The sequence below is a fragment of the Myiozetetes cayanensis genome, unplaced genomic scaffold, assembly GCF_022539395.1.
Source record: "Myiozetetes cayanensis isolate MyiCay16 unplaced genomic scaffold, myiCay2020 scf4, whole genome shotgun sequence".
In the NCBI taxonomy this organism is placed as follows: Eukaryota; Metazoa; Chordata; class Aves; order Passeriformes; family Tyrannidae; genus Myiozetetes; species Myiozetetes cayanensis.
Genome location: NW_026087631.1, coordinates 58,618,987 through 58,625,244, shown reverse-complemented (window position 1 = coordinate 58,625,244; position 6,258 = coordinate 58,618,987).

Sequence of the window (6,258 nt, the reverse complement as noted above, 5' to 3'; positions counted from 1 at the left end):
TTTTGTCCTATAGAAACAATCAAGGTGACTGCAGGATTGTAAGCAGAAACAATTTCACTTCTACATTTTTGCTCCAGGTTTATGGTGAAAGAGAAAGACTTTGCAAAGATAGTTGATAAATATAGACAAAACCTTCCTGTAGGGCTCTGTTAGACATGATTGGAGCAACATATCCAGTGTCTGGGTGTCATGTCTGGAAATATCCAGCAAGGGGAAAATTCCTATAGAGTGAGAGAATAGTATAAGGCACAATTATGATTCTGAACAATGTTGTCTAGTGGTTAACAGTGATTAGTGAAAGAGTGAATTGGAAAATGCTGGAATGAAATGAAGGAAGGATTCATATGGAATGGGAATGTTTCAAGTTAATTATATCTTAAAGCAGTTTCAGAGATGGAGTCATTCGCTGTACCCTTGGATGGGCAATGCCTCAGGGGCTCTGTGCTTCAGCCAAGTGCCCAGACTGAGAGAACCTGGAGGTGTGAGCTGGGGTCAGGAGCCTGTCTCAGAACCAAACTCTGCTCTGTGCTTGGCACAAGCTTTGCCACTGGCTGCTGGTGTACGCAGTAGTGGTATGTCCCAGCTACTGTACCACAGAGTCTATAGGAGATTAAAGGCAGAAATTTTAAAAGCAGTATGTAAGGAAGAACTTAATCTCTACTGACTCTGTCCAGCCCTGTCTAATGACTCCAAAATTAAGCGCTCTGCTGTTGCTGTTGTGTGCCCCTATTCAGGCACACTAATGACACCTGTACAGTGTAGAGATGGGTAAATTAAAAACGTGCTGTAAAAATATATGCCTGAGGGGAACGGGTCAATGAAAAAACATTATCACTGGTTCTTAGAAAAGTATAGAGCAGTTACTGGAGATTATAAAGTTCACTCGGACTCAACAATTTTTAATGTTGTTCTATAAACAAAAGCACCCCTTGAAACCAGTATAATTTCAAGGCTGTGTTCTGAAAGCAACACACTGAACTTTCTACTTGATCTCCAGGTAAAATTTAGGACTTCTTAATAATCTCATGTTCTGATGTTCATATTGATCTGGGTTTAAATCTGGCACAAACTTTTTTGTCTTGACTTCCCTTTATCCCATTTTTTTTTCAGCATGTTGCTTAGAACTGAGAGTACAGAAATAGATACTTTGGTAGGAAGCAGAAAATATCAGATGGGTTTCACACTAAATCACAGGTGCCTGAGCTGCCAGAAGGACTCATGTGCCTTTGAGTCTCCTTGGGAAGAGTGTAATGGTTGACTTTAAGCAGCCAGAACACATCTCACCATCAGCCACTTGTTCCCTATTTTCCTTCTCCTCTGGGGAGTCTTTGGTCAGTGGGACATGTAACAGTGGAAGTTATGCACAGCTGTGCATTTATTGTATTTACTTTGGTGAGTCTAGGATAACGAATGACGCAACTTCAGAAGGATTTTATGTGTGCCACTACGGGCTTAACTGTGAGTACCCTCAGCACAAGCACAGTCTACTGAATGATGGTTCCCAGCAATCATTTTCAAAATGTAGGTCCATGGAGACTGAGAACTGGAATAGTTAGATTTTAACTTTCCTATGTCTTTGTTTCTAGATGGTCAAATAGGATAGCAGAACTTCATTTTATGGTCTACTTGTTTAGCTTCTGGGAAACTAAGACATCAGGCTTTCCTGAGGTTTCTAGGTGTTCACATTAATATAAGTAAGAAACTTAAAGTAAGAAACTCAATCCAAATTTATGGAAGAACCAGATTTTGTAAGTTTCTAACACGTATTGTTTTCACTCAGAGTGAGGTAGGTGATCAGTTCTTTCACTCTGCATGAAAGTCACTTAATTCATAATTCATTAAGAGTTCTGATGGATCTCAAATTCTTCAACCTGAAGTTTTCTATCTTGAAAGAGGGAATCAAAATCACTTCCTCTACAGTCAAAGTTTTCTTGCAATATCTGTTAAGTTCCCAAAGTTGAGTGCTCACTTACAATTTTTTGACTTTATATCCATTTACTCTTTTTACCTTCTGTATTATTTCTTTATTTTCTTCTATTTCAATGATATTGATTCTACCAATAGGCAAAAAATAATTCTTCAGCTGGAGGAAATTTTATCAAATTACCTGATTGTTGGCATTCCTTCACACAATTTGCACAATCAGCATGATTCTGTTTCAATTTTGATTATACATTCAGAACCTGGTGAAAGCCTTTGCTTATTTTACCATATTTCTGTTTCATGAAAACCTTCTCTAAAGTATGACTTCATTGAAAGTGACAGAATAGAAAAGCTGAAGAGATGTACATCTGTATGGCAAGACAGCTCACAAGCAAATGTGAATCAGCTTTAAACTAAAATACATAGCCCACACAGTGGAGTTGCATGTTGCAGTTTAACATCTGTTCCAAAAGTGCAGCAGAGGTGACTGACTGAGCAAGGCTGCAGGCAAACACTGTAAGGTGGCAATATAAACTGCTATCAGTAAAGGGCAGGTATAAACTGCTGGGTGATGACATGTTTTCCCATTTTCAGAGATCAAGGACGGCAGGGAGAGGGCTCATGTAGGGCTTGCCTGATGTTTTTCCACCGTTTTGCTGTCAAAAACTGCAGATGAAGAACCCACCTCCTAGATGGAAGTTGCTGTCTAGGTCAAAAGGACAGAACATAAAACCCAAGCATCTTCTGAAAACAGTTACAAGGTGGCTTCAGTCAATATTGAACAAGTTGTTGCCATTCTTCAGTCTGCATAGCATGTATGTCATTTATTGTGAGGGGATTTGCATACTGCACAGAGTCCAGAATTTGCTATTTGTGCAGATGCTGTGCTCAGAGCCTTGTTCTACCTGATCTCTTGCTATTAACATGGCTAACATGAGATGCAACTTCTGTTGCTGCAACAATGTACATCTCCTTGTTTGTTGTGTTTTATTGCCTGAAACACTTAGAAGATAATTCTGTTCAGGTTGGAATTATGCTGGTTGGGCATGACTTTTTTTCCTAAAGATCAACTAACTAATCTAGCACAAAACAGCCAGAAATTTAATTATAACCTTACAACTACTTTTACAATCACCTTGCAAGAATTTTTTTTTCCTGACTTGAGCATTTTCATGAGTAATTGTAGGATTTCAGTCCTCTCAAGGGGAAACAAAAGGATCTGACATGTCTTCTCTGGTAAATTTGAATGCTATATTTCAAAAGAACTCCAAAACACAACAGCAAGAACAGTAAACCACCCAAACAAACAGAAGAAAGAAAAGAAGAAAGGGGAGGTGGGGGATGAAAAGCCATGAGAATATCTATATAGTCTTCTGATTTCTTAAAGGCACTGAAACCATTTATTAAATAGCTATGAAACAGGAAACTTGCAAAGAATGAGCCAACTTTGCAAAAATCTCATCTAACTTTAATGTGAAAGTGGAGCTGTCTGCTAACAAAATGTACAAGCAAGGATATATGTAACATGACAAAAATGATATAGTGAAACAAAGGATATTAAGGAAAGTAACAGGTTTATAGGACTCAGAATAAGAAGGTGCCTAAATATGTTAGGAAAAAAGAAACCCTTGCAGCGAAACAGGGCCGTTATCAAATGGAGATGATGAAAATAATTGGACTTTAAACCAAACTGGGACTCTACTGTGATACTTAGTGCCTTTGGCTGATGTCTGTTAGTGAATGTGTAACATTTTAATTCCTTCTGCTATCCTTCTCAGGACTGGTCTACTGATAGGAAAGTACAAAGGAAGAGGTTAACATGGTTGTGGTAGAAGTTGTAGAAGCAGGAATTATTTGGAGGTTTACTTTCTAGCCCATTTAATTGTATGTACAAATAAAACATTCTCAGTTCTTAAATGGATTGATGGATATTGAACCGTACCTTTCACTTTCAAAATAAAATCTGTACTTTATCCAAGTCTAGTTTTAAGAGGGTGGGTTTTTTTTTTTTTTTGGAGAGGTTCCATAAGTTTTTATCTTCAATTTTGATTTACTATACAAAGTTTGATTTTTCCAATCTGCAGAAAGAACAAAGAAGTATTTCCTGAATTCTACCTGGGATTAATTTTCTCAAAAGTGTTTTTTCTTTCACCATCAGACTATTCACACTCTAAGTGAAGCTTGTGTAGGTGAACTCTGTATGTGTTTGCTGGAGATTCACCTTTCTTGAAACCAGAATCTCTCGTTTTGTGTAAGTGGTGGTTTGACTTTGTTTGATTGCAAAGCCCTTACTCATCTGCCCTCTCACTCCTCATCTTCAAAAGGACTGAGGGAAGAAAGTAAGATGAAAAACTGATGGATTGAGATAAAGACAAGGGTCTCGCTTAAAGATTACCCTCACAAGTAAAACATAATTGACATGTGCAAAATTAATTTGATTTATTGCTAGTTAAAAATAGAGTTAGATGAGAAATAAAGACAAAAACGGAAACATTTTCCCTCCACCCTCCCCTTTTTCCAAGGTGCAGCTCCACTCTCTAATTCCAAATCCTCTGCACTACCCCTTCCCCAGGTAGTACAGGAGATGGGAAATAGAGGGTTACAGTCTGTCCATAACTACCCCTTTCTACTGCTTCTTCATCCTCACACTCTTTCCCTGTTCCAGAGTGGGGTAACTGACAACAGTCCTTCAAGAAATAAACATGGGATTCTCCGAGGCCCCCAGTATAGATATCTGCTCTGCTGTTTTTCTCTCTGTGGGACATCTCCTCGTGTTTTTCCTAGCCAGGGAAATAACTGCTCCACTGTGGTCTGCTACAGTTCTTCTTCCATCTCTTTCTCTGATCTTAGTGTTTACAGGTCTGCCCCCTCCTCAAATATTTTTCCTCATTTCTCAGTGCCTGTGCAGTGATTTTTGCTCATTCCTAAATATGTTTTCCACAAGGTGTCACTAGCCTGGCTGATGGTTCAGTTGTGTCCTGTGGTGGGTCTGTCAGAGGCCTCTGTGTCTGACACTGGGCACAACAAACTCTGACACAGAGGCAAACCCATACCAACATCTTGACACCTACATCCAGTACTATATCCTTGTTATTTTCCCCCATCTGAGCTACTCTTAGGATTACAGGATGTGTAGCTGTACTTTGTGCTGCAAAAAAAAAAAAAAAAAAGTCAAAAGTTTTTGTTGCCACGATTGATATTACTCTGTGGAACAATTTATGCCAAACTCCTTCTACTACTGGCAACTTTGTTTTCAATGAGAAATTATTTCCATGAATGAAGTCATGGAGGAGGTGATGAACTTCTCAATGGTTGTACTTGGAAGGAGCATACATTTTGGGAGCATTATTTCAATGCAGAAAAATATTTGTACTTATCACGATTGCGCAATATTTTTACCTAGGACTCTTGCAAGGGCCAGGTCACTTGGGGGATTTGAAAGAACGTCCTTTTTTTGGGGGTAAGGCTACTGCAAGAATGATGCTTCTTTTATAGTCTTCTAGGTTTTATTTTCAGCTGAAACTTGGAAAGACTGCTAAAGAAGTGGAAAGATGCTGGCAAACAAATTCTAAGTGAACTGCAACATTGCAGCATACTTCATATGCTTAGATAACCTCGTCTAACTTAGCTGAGACATTGATTCAACTCCTGGGGTATGGGCTAATACAGGAACAGTATCACCATTTGTAACCAGGACCACTTTCTCATCAGGAATCTGAAACAGACTGTGGTGAAGCTGGCTGAAACAGAGGGCTAAGAGTCAGACTATGGCTGCGGGATTGATTGTGTAAGGACTTTAAATAACTCCTCTGCTGTTAACTTCCAAAACAGGTACATGACAGTTTCCCTTGGAAAGGCTCTAGCTCAGTAGCAGTGAGAGAAAATATCCCAGTCGTTTCTTGAAGTGGAGCAGCAGAGACAGACATTAGTGTAGCTCTGCAAGTAAGCTACTTTGAGGGAAGAGGGAGCAGTAGGTCTCCTGACTGATTTATGACAGAGAAATGAAGGCTATGCAGTAGTATGTAAAGCTTATGCACCATCTGAGCCAATCAGTTGCCTTACACATTCTGGTTGGCATGAAAGACATGGGCTGTTTTTTTACTTCTAGGGATAAAGGAATAGATGAGTTTTTTTCCTCTTTCAAGCTCTGTCCAACAGCATGGGTTCTAATGGTTGCACATGTTTTAATATCACAGAGAATATGAGCAATTGCAGTTCTCTCTGTGTACAGTGAATTGATTGGCCCAGCCTGCCTGGGGTTGTCATTCCATATTCACACTTTTCCCAGGGATTAGGAAAAAAAATGTGTGACCCTCTGTTCAACATAAATTGTGC